We start from the raw sequence: 18,568 nt of genomic DNA, 5'->3' as shown, positions 1-18,568 counted from the left end.
TGAATCCATGAACTGACATATCTCTGTTCATTTTTAATTTTTTCAATTTCTATTAGCATTAGTTCAAAATTTTCAGTGTCCAAATCTTGCTCAAAGTATTTTGTATTTATAAACTATGAAAAATAGTAATTTGTTCCATCTTCTTATGATCTTTCAGTTTATAGAAATGCAAGTTTTTTTGTTTATTGACTTTGTATTCCACAATCTAAAGTCTTCACTTGTTCTAGCAAATTTTTTATAAATTTTCTAGGACTTTATATGTGCATATCCACATGTTCAAATTTTTTTGATTTTTTTGGTATAGAATTTTTCACTCACTATAATCTCTAATCATTACAATTCATCCTAAATATATTGCTAAATTTTATTTGCTAATGTTTGTTAAGAATTTTTCCATTGATATTTATGACAGATATTCATCTTCTGTTTATTTTCTTTCAATATATTTGTCTTATTTTGGCATCAGGATAATTCAGGCATCATAGAGGAGAAAAATATTTCATTGTAGTTTTCTTAAAGAGATACTTTAAAATTGGCAGTACTTGGGTTTAATACAAATACCAGTTGGTATTCCATATATACTGCAATTCAGGTTTTCTGTATCATTTTATATTAGTTTTTGGATGCTGGGGTTTTCAAGGAATTTGCCAACGTCATCTAAGTTTTTTGATTTATTGTTAAACATTTGTTTATAATAGCCCCTTATACTTCTAATGCATGTAAGATCTGCTGTAATATCTACTTTTTTCTGATAGTAATAATTTGTGTCTTCTATCATTTTACTGATTAATCTGGCTAAAGTTAGTACTATTAATATTATTGATTTTTTCAAAAACTAATTTGAAGTGATTTGTGTTTATATGCTTTCTATTTGATTGAAACTATTATCCTTAGAAGGTCCTCTCTTCTACTTATGTTGTCTGAATAAACAGACTATATTTTGCAACTTCCCATCATGTTAGTTTTGGTGTACTTCATTAAATCTTTAAAAAAATGTAAGCATATTGATGGTACCACTTATGGACCAGTGCATAGCTCTTGCTCATTTTCAATCTTCTCCTTGTGCAGATACCATGATGTTGAATTTTCCATTGTGCATTATAAAGGAAATTGGAATCCTGATTTTCTGAAAGGTGACTTCCAGAGAAATTTATTTCTAAACAGTGACTTCTAGAGAAACAACTAATTTTAATCATACTTTTAATTTTAATAAAACTTTAACATATCAAGTTCCTGATATTTTCCATTAATAAGTTTACTTGTAATAGGAATTAGCATTCATTTACCATGATTAATATACAATCATTTGAAAACATATACAATAGAAGAGAGCAGTGGTTACAAATTTGGAAGCAATATGTGGTTTGATGTTGGGAGACATGAGCTAAACAAGACTGGCAAAAAATGTTTTTTTCATTTTTTTAATCCATGAATGTTTTTAATTGGCAATATTTTACTTTTTTCTGATTTTACAATTAAATTAAGGATAATTCTGAAATGAATATGTCTTGATAAACTAAAGATAATAAAACAAATTAAAATAGTGAGAAGATATAGGAAAGGGGGAGTAGAAAAACAAAAATGAAGTAAGGTTTCATAATTCATGCGGTGGATGAAAAATTATTGCTTAAATTTATTAAATCACAGAGCACAGGTACGTAGCTGTGTTTAACTGATAATGCATGACCAATTACTCTGCTTAATTTACTATTCAAAGAAGAAGAGATATAGCAGTGAACAAAACAGGCAGTATCCATGAGGCCATGTAGTTTACATTCTAGTAAGGGAGAAATAATAAACAAACAAACAAAATTGAACAGCTGGAGCACAGTCATGATTATTTATACAAGGAGGAAATATGTAAATTGGGCAGAATGATTTTGATTTGGTGTAGTTTGTGTAGGCTGATAAAGGAAAATCTTACTGAAGTAGTAATATTTGAGCAGAGACCAGATAACAGAGTGCAAGAGAGCCATGTAAATATTTTGCTGAGGAGCATTTCATAAAGAACAAATAGAAAATGTAAAGGCCTAAGGTAAGGAAGGCCATCACACCTCAGGTAAGATGAGTAAGAAAGGAAGTGGTAGAGGTGTATATAGGAATCACCCATGATCAGAAAACAGAAGGTCTTTTGGGTTGGAAACAATACATGAAGGTTGAAAGATTGAATATAGAAGTAGACAATGGCCAGACCATATATAGAAATGGAGCTTTGACCTACAACCTTCAGCAAGGTGACCAAGAAATCAAGCTCTTACCTACAATAAAGAACTCATGAAGCCAGCTTTAAGGCAGACTTGCAAGGAGCCAGAATGCTAGCTCCATGAAAATCCAGGATGCTGAATAATAACTTCTGTAACAATCGGTCAGAAAAGGCCAGAAATTGATTAGTAACTGACAGCTGCCTTAATTTTTGTCCCTGCTTTCAAATAGGGCCAACCAGAGAAAGTCAAAGATATACCCTTAACCAATCACATGGGATGTTCTGATTCTAGTTAATCCCCTGTGCGGCTTCTCCAGACCAACAGGGCACACCCAAGGCCTTCCTTTTCTCACTATAAAACTTTCCCACTCCTCTGCCTGCCTCTGAGTCTGTCAAACACGAGTGACAATGTCCAACTCCCTTGCTATAGCAAGTAAAGAATAAATGACCTTGTTTTTCTCATCTGGGTGGTCTTTGTAGATTTTCATAGGCAGTAAAGGTAAACAGTATAATAACTGAAAATTGACACTATGGCTTTTTTATCAGAAGTAAACTTGCACACACAAAGAAAAAAATAGTTCATGTACAAACAGACAGAATAAAATGAAGCATTAAAAACACATAACATTAAATAAAAAATGACCTTAAGAACTCATCCTGTGGTAATTTCCAATATCTGAAATCTTCAACCTGCCCAGAAATTTACAGAGATTTATCACTATTGACTCCAGCTTGCAGCAGCTCCTCCAGGAGCATTGAAAAGTTTACATCATTTTCTGACTTTAACCTTTGAGAGTATAGCAGTTTGACTAAAGTGGCATTTAGTTTTACATTGTTGTTATTTCAGTAAAATACCCAGTGATACCTGGTTGAGTCTTAAATTGAAATATTTACTTCATCTGTGTAACTAAAGATACTCAAAAATTAAGAAAAGCCATGAGTAAACCCTTCTTTTCAAATTGTGATAATTGTATCTTCTTTTCTCTGTCTCCTTTAAAGTGAAAAATATTATAGATAAAGATTAAAATTCTGTCAGGTGCTTAAAGAATTTGGGGTACCTTCCTAGCCTCCAAATCTTGAAAAGTTAACAGTAGGATGGTTTTGAAATTAGTCACATTTTTCTCTCTCTCTAGGTTAAGATATTTTAAGAAGTATAGCAGAGGCCAATTCATGCCTATATGGAAAGTCATGTGATATTACCAATTGATAGTCTTTCTTACCAACACAGCAATAGCCTAATGTATACGCAAGACTCAAAAATGTTTCAACCCTAAACACAACAAAAAGTTTTCTCCACTCCACTCAAGCTTTTACCTGGCAATATATTTTGATGACATCTGACATTTCTAAAAGCCACAAAATCTTTCATGATAGACAAACATGTTACTGACTTGTAGCACATGATGTGCACTTGATACAAATAATGATTCAATATCCCATAGTATTTAAAATTTTTTAAATCTAATGTTGTAAATCTATGTTCTTGTAAGGAGGGAAGTGTAGAACAACAGAAATAAAAACAACTATATGAAATACTTGAAGAAAAGACTTTGACACTAATCCAGTGATTTTATAATGAATCCTCTTCTCATGAAAATTATTAATCAACTATATTTTAACATAGAAATATAGAAGTTACACATTCACTCTTGTTCTTCCTATATTCATTAACAAAAAAAAGGCATTTTGACATTTTTAGTCCCATTATGTTAGTACTGAAAGATAAAAAAAGGTATATTACTTTAAAATACTTTACAGTTTCAACTAGCCCCAGAGAAAAAAAAGGCATATATCCATAATCATAGTCATGGAAAGTGTTTCCTCTATTCCTAATAAGTGGAATTGACTCTAATCATACTATGGACATCTCTTGGAGTAATTCATCTGGTTACTTTGTGCACACCTGTGCTTTTTTTTTTTTGCACTTAGTTTTTATTTAAGAATTCTATAGATTTAGCATTAAATTTTAAGTCTTTATTCATTTTGAGTTAAATTTTGTGTACAAGTGAAGTAAAGGTCCAAATTCAGGGATAGTTACTGGAAATGGATTGCTAGTACTCTGCTGAGGATTTTTTAGTCTATCTTCATAAGTCATACTGGCTTGCAGTTTTGTTTTCTTGTGATGTCTTTGTGTAATTTTGGTATAAGGGCCTCATAGAATGAGTTGAGAAGTGTACTAACATTTCTATTTTTGGAAGAGTTTATGAAGGATGGGCATTAATTCTTCTTTAAATGTTTGGTAAAACGCATCAGTAGAAGCCTTCTGGTCCTGAGCTTTTTATGTGCAGATTAATTTTTCTCCCAGGTATTAAGTATAGTACTCAATAGTTGTTTTTTTCTGCTCCTCTTTGTTTTCCCATCCTTCAGCCTCTGGTGGGACTCAGTGTCTGTTGTTCCCCTCTTTGTATCCATGTGTTCACGTAATTTAGCCACACTGATAAGTGAGAACGTGCAGTATTTGGTTTTCTGTTCCTGCATTAGTTTGCTAAGTATAATGGCCTCCACCTCCATCCTGATCCTGCAAAGAACATGATCTTGTTTTTCATGGCTCCATAGTATTCCATGGTGTATATGCACCACATTTTCTTTATCCAGTCTACTACTGAGGGGCATTTAGGTTGATTCCATGTCTTTGCTATTGTGAATAGTGCTGCAATTAACATATGGATGTATCTGTCTTTATGGTAGAACAATTTATATTCCTTTAGGCATATACCCAGTAATAGGCCTGCTGGGTCGAATGGAGGTTCTGTTTTTAGTTCTTTGAGGGACCACCACACTGCTTTCCACAATGGTTGAACAAATTCACACTCCCACCAACAGCATATAAGTGTTCCCTTTTCTCCTCAACCTCACTAGCATCTCTTATTTTTTGACTTCTTAACGATAGTCATTGTGACTGGTGTGAGATGATATCTCATTGTGGTTTTGATTTTCTAATGATCAATGATATTGAGCCTTTTTACATATGGTTGTTGGCCATGTGTATGTCTTCTTTTGAGAAGCGTCGGTTCACGTCATTTGCCCACTTTTTAATGAGGTTGCTTGTTTGTTTTCTTGTAAATTTGTGTAAGTTCCCTATACATGCTGTATATTAGACCTTTGTCAGATGCATAGTTTTCAAATATTTTCTCTCATTCTGTAGGCTGTCTGCTTAGTCTGTTGATAGTTTCTTTGCTGTGAAGATGGTCTTTAGTTTAATTCAATCCCATTTGTTAATTTTTGCTTTCATTGCAATTGCTTATGGCATCTTTGTCATGAAATCCTTGGTAGGGTCTATGTCCAGAATAGTATTGCCTATTTTCTTTTTTTGGCAAATTTTTATAGGGTTTTCATAGTTTTAGGTTTTGCATTTAAGCCTTTAATCCATCTTGTGTTGATTTTTGAATGTGGTGTAAGGATGGGGTCCCATTTAAATCTTCTGCATATGGCTAGCCAGTTATCCTAGCACTATTTATTGAATAGGGAGTCCTTTCCCCATTGCATATCTTTGTCAACTTTGTCAAAGATCTCATGGTTGTAGGCATGCAAATTCATTTCTGGGCTCTCTATTCTGTTCTGTTTGTCTTTGTGTCTGTTTTTATACCAGTACCGTACTGTTTTGATTACAGTGGCCCCGTAGTATAGTTTGAATTAGGGTAGCATGGTGCCTCCAGCTTTGTTCTTTTTGCTTAGGATTGCCTAGGCTATTTGGGCTCTTTTTTGGTACCATATGAATTGTAAAATAGATTTTTTTAAATTTCTGTGAAGAATGTCATTGGCAGTTTGATAGGAATAGCATTGAATCTCTAAATTGTTTTGGGCAGTGTGGCCATTTTAACAACATGATTCTTCTTATCCTGTCAGCATGGAATATTTTTTCCATTTGTTTGTGTCATCTCTGATTTCTTTGAGCAGAGTTTTGTAGTTCTCCTTGTAGAGGTCTTTCACCTCCCTGGTATTCCTATGTATTTTATTATTGTCATGACAATTGTGAATGGGTTTGCATTCCTGATTTAGCTTTTGGCTTGGCTATTGTTGAGGTATAGGAATGCTAGTGATTTCTGTACATTGATTTTGTATCCTGAAACCTTGCTGAATTTATCAGTTTTAGGAGCTTGTGAGCCAAAGCTATGGGGTTTTCTAGGTAAAGAATCATGCTGTCTACTAACACGGATAATTTGACTTCCTCTCTTCTTATTTGGATGCCCTTCATTTATTTCTCTTGTCTGATTGCTCTGTCCAGGATTTCCAATACTATGTTGAATAGGAGTGGTGCGAGAGGGAATCCTTGCCTTATGCTGGTTTATAATGGGAATGCTTCCAGCTTTTGCCCATTCAGTATGATGTTGGCTGTGGATTTGTCACAGATGGATCTTATTATTTTGTTGCATGTTCTTTTAATACCTAGATTGTTAAGAGTTTTTAATATGAAGGGATGTTGAATTTTATCAGAAGCCTTTCTGCATCTATTGAGATAATCATGTGGTTTTTGTCTTTAGTTCTGTTTATGTGATGAATCACAATTATTGATTTGCATATGTTGAACAAATCTTGCATCTAGGAATAAAGCCTACTTGATGGTGATGGATTAGCTTTTTGATGTGCTGCTGGTTTTGGTTTATTATTATTTTTTCGAGGATTTTTGCTTAGATGTTCCTCAAAGATATTGGCCTGAAGTTTTATTTTCTTGTGTCTCTGGCAGGTTTTGGTATCAGGATGATGCTGGCCTCATAAAATGGGTTAGGAAGGCATTCACCCATCTCAATTTTTTGAAATGATTTCAGTAGAAATTATGCCAGCTCTTCTTGGTACATATGGTGGAATTTGACTGGGAATCATTCATCTGGTCCTGGGCTATTTTTTTCTTCATCACTAGGCTATCTGTTTTTGATTCAGTTTTCAAGACCATTAGTGATCTCTTGAGGGATTCCATTTAGTCCTGGTTCACTCTTGGGAGGGTTTATGTGTCCAGAAATTAATCCATTTCTTCTAGATTTTCTAGTTTGTGCATAGAAGTGTTCATAATAATTTCTAATGGTTATATGCATTTTTGTGGGGTCAGTGGTAATAACCCCGTTGTCATATCTGATTTATTTGGATCTTCTCTCTTTTTTTGTTAGAGTCTAGCTAGTGGTCTATCTTGTTACTTCAAAGAAAAACAGCTCCTGGTTTTGTTGATCTTTTGAGCTGTTTTTCGTGTCTGAGTCTCCTTCAATTAGCTCTGATTTTGTTTTTCTTTTCTTCTGCTAGATTTGGGGTTGGTTTGCTCTTTCTTCTCTAGTTCTTTTACTTATGATGTTAGGTTGTTATTTGAGATCTGCCTTTTTCTTTTGATGTGAGCATTTAGTACTGTAAAGTTCCCTCTTAACACTGTCTTGACTGTGTCTCAGAGATTCTGGTTTGTTGTATCTTTGTTCTCATTAGTTTCAAAAGACTTCTTGGTTTTTGCCTTTATTTCATTATTTACCCAACAGTCATTCAGGACCAGGTTGTTTAATTTCCACATAATTGTATTGTTTTGAGTGATTTCTTCATCTTGTATTCTATGTTGATTGCACTGTGGTCTGAGAGAGCGGTTGGTATGATTTCTAATACTTTTCATTTGCTGAAGATTGTTGTATGTCTGATTGTGTGGCCAATTTTAGAGTACGTGCTATGTGCAGATGAGAGGAATGTACACGCTGTTGTTCTGGGTAGAGTTCTGTAGATGTCTATCAGATTCATTCAGTCCAGTGTTGAGTTCAGCTCCTGAATACCTTTGTTAATTTTCTGCTTCCATGATTTGCCTAATACTGTCAGTGGGGTGTTGAAGTCTCCCACTATTATTGTGTGGGAGTCTCAGTCTCGCTGAAGGTCTCTAAGAATTTCCTTTATGAATCCGGATCCTCCTGTGTTGGCTGCATATGTATTTAGGATAACTATCCTAAATACAGACAGTTAGGTCTTCTTGTTAAATTGAACAATTTACCATTATGTAATGCTTTTCTTTGCCTTTTTTTATCTTGGTGGTTTAAAGTCTTTTTACCTGAAGTTAGTACCTCTACTTTTTTCTGTTTTCTGTTTGCTTGGTGCATTTTTCTCCATCCCTTTATTTTGAGCCTATAGGTGTCATTGCATATAAGATGGCTCTTGAAGACAGCATACAATTGGGTCTTGCTTCTTTATCCAGTTTGCCTCAGTGCCCATTAAGTGGGGCATTTAGCCTGTTTACATTCAAGATTAATATTTATATGTGATAATTTGATCCTGTCACTGTATTGTTAGCTGGTTGTTTTGTAGACGTGATTGTACAGTTGCTTTATAATGTCAGAGTACTATGTACTTAAGTGTGTTTTTGTGGTGACAGATAATGGTCTTTTATTTCCATGTTTAGCATTCCCTTAAGTACCTCTTGTAAGGCAAATCTTATGGTAATAAATTCCCTTAGCATTTGCTTGTCTGAATAGAATTTTATTTCTCTTTCACTTATGTAGCTTAATTAGGCTGGATATGAAATTCCTAGTTGGAATTTCTTTTCTTTAAGTATGCTGAATATAGACCCCTAATCTCTTCTGGCTTGTAGGGTTTCTGCTGAGAGGGGTGCAGTTAGTCTAATGGGCTTCCTTTTGTATGTAACCTGTCCTTTCTCTCTAATTACCTTTAAAATTTTTTCATTCATTTTAACCTTAGAGAATCTGATAATTATGTGTCTTGGGGATGATCTTCTTGTGAAGTATTTTTCAGGGGTTCTCTGCATTTCCTGAATTTGAGTGTTGTCTTCTCTGGCTAGATTGGAAAAGTTCTTATGGATAATATCCTCAAATATGTTTTCCAGGTTCCTTTCATTCTTCCCATCTCTTTCAGGGACACCAATGACTCATAGATTCAGTCTTTTTACATAATCTCATATTTCTCAGATGTTCTGTTTGTTCCTTTTCATCCTTTTCTCTTTATTCTTGTCTGTCTTATTTCATAAAGCCAGTCTTCAAGTTGAGATTCTTTGCTCATCTTGTTCTAGTATGCTGTTAGTACTTCTGATTGCATTATGAAATTCTTCTAAAGTGTTTTTCAGCTCTCTCAGGTTGGTTATGTTTTATTCTATAATAGTTATCTTGTCTGTCCACTCATTTATTGTTTTACTGTGATTCTTAGCTTCCTTAGATTTGTTTTAATGTTCTTCTGAAATTGATGATCTTCTTTCCCCTTCGTGTTCTGAATTCTATTTATGTCATTGCAGCCATCCCACCCTGGTTAAGAACCTTGTTAGAGAACTGGTGCAGTCTTTTGGGAGAAAGGAGACACTCTGGCTTTTTGAGTTATTAGGGTTCTTGTGCTGGTTCTTTCTGATCTTTGTGGGCTGATGTTCCTTCATTCTTTTGAAGTTGCTGTCCCTTGGATTGGTCTTTTTTTTCTTTTATCCTATTTGATGACCTTGGGGGTTTGATTGTGGCCAGTTGACTGGCTTCATTACTGGGAAATTTTAGGCATCCAAGGTTCATCTCAGGACCTCTAGACTATGTGCTCTGACTCTGGGGGACTAGCATCAGGCCCTGGCTTTATTCTCTGGCTCCTCAACGTTAGGAACCTGTTGTACTGGAGGTGGCTGAGGTGCCCCCAGACCCTTGGTAACAACACTGTGAGGGGTGGTGCCAGCCAAAACACTTTGTAGGGCAGTGGCAGTTGGATCCATCCTTATTCACATATGCCAGTAGCAGTGGCAGTGGCAGTGTGGCAGAGTGCACACTCAATGGCTCAGGCAGGGTGCTAGCAGGTGCCAGAGTGCCAGCCCCTATGTGGGCCTTCATAGCAATAGTGGTGGAAATACAGCTCAATAGAATGAAGGGGCCCCTGCCAGCTACTGTGCATGTGTTTACACCATTGGGGATGTTAGCACGGGGGTGGGCACTTGTGGGCTCAAGGCAGTGTTTATCCTTTGTGTGCATTTATGAAGGCAGTAGTGGCCACTCAGAGCTGGGGTCAGGTCCACTGTTTTCTGTGCTTAATTTCATGCTGGTGGCAGTGTTGATGCAGGAGCAAGGTACTGATGGGGGTGGAGCTGATGGGCTCTGTTCCTGCCAATGCTCTGACTACAGTGGTAGTGTGGTGGGGGAAGAGGTAGTGGGATGCACTCATGCCAGCCATAGTGGTACAGCATGGTACATCAGCACATTGGCACTGGTGGGGAAGACAAGCACCCATGCACACATGTTCCAATGAAGGGGGTGCTGTTGGGCAAGTGTTTGCAGGCAGAGTGCCATGGGGAAGGCTGCAGTAGGGGCAGGGCACAGGCAGGCTGGTATGGGTCCACAGGCACATCTCTGCTGGAGCACTCTGCCAGTCATGTGCAGTCCACCAATGCAGGAGCTATATATGGGCCTCCAGAAAGTATTGGGGACTACACTTCAAGGAGGCCCAACATTATTGGGGCCCCAGGAGAGCCCATTAGACCATGAGGTGCTCAGGCTGTACTTGCCCAGTCTCAAGGGCAAGACCATCCTGAAGGGTTCAGGTCCAACAGTTCTCCTAGGGCTAAAATCATCCATGGGAGCAAGTCAAGCTTAGGGAGTTGTGCATCCCTGGGTCTGCTCCACTACAGATGCTCCTGCACCAAACTCCCCGTGCTCTGCAGCAGCAGAGGGTCTTCCCCTACCACTTCTATAAGTAACTTTCCCTGCAAACTCAAGTGTCCATGGTGATCAAGGGGTTTCCTCCTGCTGAGATTCCAGAGGACCATGATGAGAGCAGGTTCTGCCTTGCCTGTTCAACTCACCCCCTCCACAGGAGTCGCTGGGGGTCAGGAACATGGTAGCATAATACCCCTGTGTGCGATTTCCAGCTTCCTCCCACTTCAGCCCAGCATCTGTGTTTTTCCTGTCTCTGCTCTCAATGCCTTCCCTCTGAAGATCTGCTAGGAGTGTGCCAGTCTTCTTGATGTATGTCCTTGTCCCTCTGTGGGAGGTGTTCTTTCTGGCTGTGTCTAGTCAGCTATTTTGGAGCAAGACCAAACCTATGCTTTATATGTGATTGAAAAGATGGATACTTGAAATCTACTAGGCCACCTTCTTTAGGGACTGAAAGAGGAAAATTGTAAGGACCTTTCTGACTTGGTCTTTGCTTCTTTATTTCTTCGTATCTCATATAATCAGACACACACCTCTCTCTCTCTCTCTCTCTCTCTCTTTCTCTCTGTCTATCTCTCTCTGTCACACACACACACACACAAACACACATGCACATACACACACACACCTCTCTTGTAATCCAAAAGATGTGAACAGTCTACAAATATATAAACCACAAACTATAGGAATTCTATGGGTTCACCTGGACAGACTCTAATGTATAAATTGGGTAAGAAGAGTAGGAAGGATTAGCTCATTGGTAACCTCAATTTCTCTTCAGGATTAAAATTTGTACCCCAACAGACTTTACCAGGAACCTGTGGAGTAATGGAGGGATGACTCTATCTTATGACTAAATCCGACTTTGCTGCCTATGTTCTTTTACAAAGTAGCCAAAATTCATAAGGGAAGAAGGGGTAGTGCTTTGACTTCATTACTTGCAACATTCTCCTATGTAATGATGTATTATTTATAAGTGTTATTTATTATTCATAGTTTAGTCTTTACAATACCAGACAAACCATCATGTTAACATTTGAAATGTGAGTGGTTGATGCTATGGAATGAGGTAAAAGTACTTCACAATGTTTATATGAAAAAGCACTTGTAGAAACTCCCAATGTGAGGATTTCAGTGGACAAGGGACATGACACTTGATCCTTAACAGTGACAAGGGACAAAGCACTTGATCCTTATCAAAGTTATTTCTTTATGCTTTCCTGTGTTTTACCATCAAAGACAATTATATTTGGCTTGGATTTTGTACTTTTTCAGGAATCAGGGTTTTTTATATAATTTTTTAATCCTTTATTTAATGGTTGTTGATAATTATTCATCCTTCAAATAAAAAAATGACAGTTTAAAAATGACCATAATTAAAGCAATTACATTTCATTTATTGATAGCAACTTGTGCATGGCTTGTCACTAAATAAGATTTAAAAAATGAATAAAAACATTGAAAGAGCATGAGCTTCTTTGTTACAATGCACATGTAAAAACTAAATGGCATTTTTGAAGAATAAAAATTCTATCTCCTTATTTCATTGTGCTTTGTACAATGAGTGCCAGAGCAAAGTTTTATTTCATTACCTATTTTTTATAGGTTAAATAATACAATTCTTGTATTAAGTGCATTGGTAGACCTACAAAAGTATAAACAGATAGATGCTTAATAGTTTGAAATTAGTTCAATATAGAGATTTTAAACTTCATGACTGTTAAGCTTGTTTATATCTATATTCTAATTTCCTGAATGGTTCTTTAAAAAACTTTTTTGAACTAAAATTGAGCTACCTGGTTTATAAAATTGTATTACTTAATAACCTCAACTAATATTTATATTTTAGAACCTGACACAGCATGTCTTTCTGGCTGACATTGCAGACTTTAGAGTCAGAACCTTGATACCAATAAAGGGGAAAGGAAGGGGAAAGTTAACCTCATTTAACAAGTGTTAACTATGCATATACCATAATCCAAGATCATACAGCTAACTTCTAGAAATATAGCTCTGAAACAGGCAGACAAGGGCCTAACTCTAACAAAATTTAACTTCTGATAGAAACATACACTAAATGAAAAAACAGAGAAGATTACCCAGGGGTTGGTGTTCTTATAGAGGGGAAAACATCATGATACAGAGACTATTTCAGTCAAGGGTTCAGGGAAAGCCTCTCTTAGAAGATGACTTTTAGGTTGAGACCTAAATAAAAGGATAGATTAAGTCATTTGCAGAAAGGTCAAAGACACTGGGTTACATGTCAAGAGAATAAGAAGGCTGGGTGGCATAAAGGTTGAACTATAGTTAACTTTGTATCACGATGTCTTTTAGGATATAGTCATGAGTTTCTTTTATTATTATTATTATTATTATACTTTAAGTTTTAGGGTACATGTGCACAATGTGCAGGTTAGTCACATATGTATACATGTGCCATGCTGGTGTGCTGCACCCATTAACTCGCCATTTAGCATTAGGTATATCTCCTAATGCTATCCCTCCCCCCTTCCCCTACCCCACAACAGTCCCCAGAGTGTGATGTTCCCCTTCCTGTGTCCCTGTGTTCTCATTGTTCAATTCCCATCTATGAGTGAGAACATGCGGTGTTTGGTTTTTTGTCCTTGTGACAGTTTACTGAGAATGATGATTTCCAATTTCATCCATGTTCCTACAAAGGCCATGAACTCATCATTTTTTATGGCTGCATAGTATTCCATGGTGTATATGTGCCACATTTTCTTAATCCAGTCTATCATTGTTGGACATTTGGATTGGTTCCAAGTCTTTGCTATTGTGAATAGTGCCGCAATAAACAGACACATGCATGTGTCTTTATAGTAGCATGATTTATAGTCCTTTGGGTATATACCAAGTAATGGGATGGCTGGGTCAAATGGTATTTCTAGTTCTAGATCCCTGAGGAATCGCCACACTGACTTCCACAATGGTTGAACTAGTTTACAGTCCCACCAACAGTGTCAAAGTGTTCCTATTTCTCCACATCCTCTCCAGCACCTGTTGTTTCCTGACTTTTTAATGATTGCCATTCTAACTGGTGTGAGGTGGTATCTCATTGTGGTTTTGATTTGCATTTCTCTGCTGGCCAGTGATGATGAGCGTTTTCTCATGTGTCTTTTGGCTGCATAAATGTCTTCTTTTGAGAAGTGTCTGTTCATATCCTTTGCCCACTTTTTGATGGGGTTGTTTGTTTTTTTCTTGTAAATTTGTTTGAGTTCATTGTAGATTCTGGATATTAGCCCTTTGTCAGATGAGTAGGTTGCGAAAATTTTCTCCCACTCTGTAGGTTGCCTGTTCACTCTGATGAGTCATGAGTTTCTAATTTCTTTCTGCATATAAAAAAACACAATGGGTATCTGAAGAATTAATGTTTATATCTTAACATCCAGGGATTTTTCACACAAAAAAGCCCACCAGTAGTGTCCTAGATTTAAAGTTAATGTTAATTTATTGCAATAAATATTTTTAAACTTATTTTCATTTGACATACAAATTAAAATATTCTATTTATAATTCTAGAACATTTCCTAGGGAAATCTGATTAATGTTCTATCAACTTTAGTTGAACAGACTAAGTTGTCAAAAACATTTAGGACTTAGTTAATGCAATTTCATTAATCATTTTAAAAAGTACTTTTGAATGTAATCTATTTGACAGTCATTTAAAGCTTTTCAAAGCCAAAATGGACAAGATTTAAAGTTTAAGCAGCAAAATATTCCAAATGACTTAACAGCCCTTGTGAATCAAGTATATTAAAATTATTAATATAAATCCAATTCATTTGAACAATGTACAGTTTTTACAAATAAGACATTTTTCTCACATAGCTCAGAGTAAAATCACAATAGTAAAATAAATTTCCCAATTCTAATTTAAATCACCAACTGTAATTTTGTAAGCTTGAACATCTCAAAAACACTTTAAGTACCAAAGATACACAAATCCTTTTGGTAATTTCTAAATGTACTCCTAGCACTCTTTACATAAGGTATTTGAAAAATGAGAGGATGCCATATATTTAATTATTATGCAAGAGCTGCCACAATCTCTCCGTCTGTAGATGTTAAGAAGGCCGAATTGAATAACACCCCATCTATTTTCCTTCAAACATTTTCTAGTACCTCAGCTGTTTTCTTTTTTTCTTTCTTTTTCAAGCCTAATTGGATAAACCAAACTAACTGATCTAAGTTAATAGCATTCCCATCTTTTTCTAATTTCCCATTGTCTATTTTTATGGAATATGATAAATCTAAGAGGCACTCCAGTATGTCTCTTGAATTGCATTCATTCATTAGCAGCAATCAAAACTGCCTTTGGTAATTGAAATCAATTACCTTGGCTACCATAGTGACATTCTTCTTTATTATTTCATTGGTATGATGAGCTAAAAATAGAAAGAGACAATTTAGCCCTCATTCTTTTCTCCTTTTGTTTTTCTTTGTAATTTCAAATTTTATTTTAGATTCAGGGTACATGTACAGCTTTATTACATGGGTATATTGTGTGATATTGACTTTTGGAATATGATTGATCCTGTCACCCAGGTGGTAAGCATAGTACCCAACAGTTAGTTTTTCAACCCTAGCCCTCCTCCTGGCCTCCATCCTCATGTAGTCCTCAGTGTCTATTGTTCCTTTCTTTGTGTCCACATGTACTCAATGTTTAGTTCCCACTTATGAATGAGAACATGCAGTAATTGGTTTTATGTTCCTGGGTTTATGCACTTAGGATAGTGGCCTTCAGCTGCATCCATGTTGCTGCAAAGGATATTATTTCATTTTTTTTATGGCTGTGTAGTACTCCATGGTGTATATGTACCACATTTTCTTTATCCAATCCACCATTGAATGGTACCTAGGTTGATTCCTTGTCTTTGTTATTGTTAGTAGTTTGGCTCTCATTCTTAATATATCAATAATTATGTCCATATTTCTCCTGGACTCTGAAATATTTATTTATTTAAACATATATTAGCATTGACCCTTGCTCTTGAAATTTTGATCCCTCAGCAGGTTCAGTGACCCAATTGGTCTTGATAATGTAAAATAAAATTTGTTGAGCCCACTAGTATCTCATATCTGATGTCCTTAACATCTGTGTACATGGGCCCATTGAACAAGCCCATGTTAATTTAAGAAGGTGGCTGATTTTCATCCACAGGAAGATTTCACTTATTACCATGTTTATTGAGAACACCTCTTTTGTGGATGCTCTTTTGGGGCCTTTACTGAGCCTGTGATGAGCTGGCCAATCCAATAATTATAACCTATGGTAATCTCTGGCCATCTCTTTTTCCATCAAAATTTGAAAAATCAAATGTGTTTTCCAACAGTGCTATCCAGCGTTGGAAATTTTTCTTATTGCTGTTTTTAGGCTACCCCTTAATAGGGACCACTTCTGGTGGATCCAAGCATACCAGGAAGATATGTATAGCTTCATTCTCTGTTAACTAAATATGGAGAATAACCTTTGGGTCCATAGATTTGGCTAGAGGACAAGAAGAGAGGCTGTAAAACAGGTTACATGGGAATCTGTTTTGCGTGCTTACGTGTTATCACTTATGCTTGAGGGCCTGTTGATTTAAGTGAAGATGGTATATTTTAAAATGGAATATTGCTGAGCACAGCTTAATTTATGATTTAGTGTGCCAGATAACAACCAGTTCATGATGGAAACTGAAGGAGAATTGTCACTTGGTTGCCACTGTCAGACCTTCCTTCTTTACTGAACTCCAAGAGTAAGCCTACCTTCTCTCAAATAGAAAATAGTTATTGGCCGATGAAAAAATGTTTTTACCCAAAATCTCTATTAATTTTCTGTGCTCTGGGTCTCATGAGAGGTTTCATCAAGGGATCCAATTTGACACAGACTCTTCCAATATCATAGTTCTGATAGTTCCTAATATCTAATGCAGCAGCATCTAGATCCTGCAACTTGGACCTGGCATGAAGCATGCCTTAGCACTAGGCACATTCAAAACTGGAAAATGTAGGGTATACCCAGTAAATATGTGGTGACAGCACACACAAATATAACTCATATTACCTCAATAATCCAAAAAGCCTATCAATCATTGTGCCTTTCATGGACAGCATAAGGTCCAGCAAATTGTCTCCTCCTCGAAAGACCTGGGTATGCCAAAGGCTATGGAAACCCTAGAATATTTACTGATATAACAGAGATCTGAACTTCCATGTTATTTCCCACCCTCTGGCGCACATGCCATTATACCCTCTTGTGCATTTGCTTTATGCTGTTCGACAATCCAGTTAGCTTAATCTGTCAAGCATATGAGCCATTACTAGGCTTTGTGTGATGTCAAGCTCATCAAGATCTCTCCAGACTATGACAAGAGAGATAAGAGGAATATTGTATTCTTGATATAAGAAACCCGAAACATTCTGCTATTTCTATGAAATGAAGGCAAATTGGTTCTAGTTTTCTTAGTTGAAGAAAATACCAAAAAATTATTTTCTAGGTCAATAATTATATGCCAAGTGCCAGAGCTGACACTGATTCACTTCAATTAAAATAGCACATCTGGAAAAGCATCAGCAATTGACAACAAAACCTTAATATTAATACTTTATCCAAAATTGATCCACATCTTGACATAGCCAACCAGGTGCACTAACTTGGTATATAGAAAAAAGTCACCATCCTGAATTTTTCAAGTGTTTGATGGTAGCGCTAATTTCTTCTATTTCTTTGGGTTGTGGTATTCCTTTAAATGTGTAGTTTTTCCAAGTTAAGAGTTGGGTAATTAGTTCTAGGGCCTTCTTGGACCTTCATGAATAATAGTCTTCACAAGTCAGGAACTCAAAAGCAGAGTTTTACAGATAATGTGTGTCCATTCCCACTATGCATATAGCCTGGGATAAAAATCAAAGTCAGGATTCCTATGCACATTGAACATACTAGCAAAGCAACCAGGGCTATAGCTACATTTATGACCCAACCTTCCTAAGCACTAAATGTCTTTAATATCATTTTATTTACATATTATTAACACTGGTTTAAATTGAGCATTTTATATGTCTGTGGAAGATCTGGGCATTTTCATTTCCCCAGTTTACATTTTCCTTGAGAAATTGTTATAAGTAAAATGCTTATTCCTCAGTACCGCCAGTAAAAGTCAGCATTCAGACAAAAAGTTTTCTCAACAAGTCAATTTTACTTTATGCAGAAAGGGGGCTCCTCGCAGATAGAACAATGGTGAGAGACCAGCTGAACAAAGGAGGGAAGCAATTTTTATCTCTTACGCAGCTTGTCCGTGCTACTTTGTCCTGTCTCTATTGGTTGAAGCCAGACCGCACAATCTAAGCTAAACCCGACTGGCTAATAACTTAAAACTTTCTGAAATAGGTAAAGGCAAGGGAGAACAAAGGAAAAGAGAAAGTTGCTTACGAAAAGATTTAGAAAAGAAATAACATTTCCAAATAAGGAAGGGGCATATGCTGTGAGCTGGGACGTGCCTGAGCGTGTCTAGAACAAATATCTTAGTTAAAGTACAAGGACATAGAATGTACTCATTCTCTTATATCTAACAGCTACATAGGATAGGGCTTAACAAAGAGTTATTAGCAAAAAGCAAGGAGGTGTGAAGGAAGTTAGTCTTTAAAAGAAACTATTATTTCTAACACTTATGATTTATTCTTTAACAAGAAGGAAACTTTGAAGAGGAACTGTTTTATTTCCACACAAATTATTAAGAGTCTCTGCGGGAAAGTTTGGGGGAAAAGTTGCAGAATGTATTTGGGA

This window comes from Pongo abelii, chromosome 4, assembly GCF_028885655.2.
Source record: "Pongo abelii isolate AG06213 chromosome 4, NHGRI_mPonAbe1-v2.0_pri, whole genome shotgun sequence".
NCBI classification, from domain to species: domain Eukaryota; kingdom Metazoa; phylum Chordata; class Mammalia; order Primates; family Hominidae; genus Pongo; species Pongo abelii.
The sequence above is the reverse complement of the archived record's forward strand: the minus strand, read 5'-3'. Positions refer to the sequence as shown.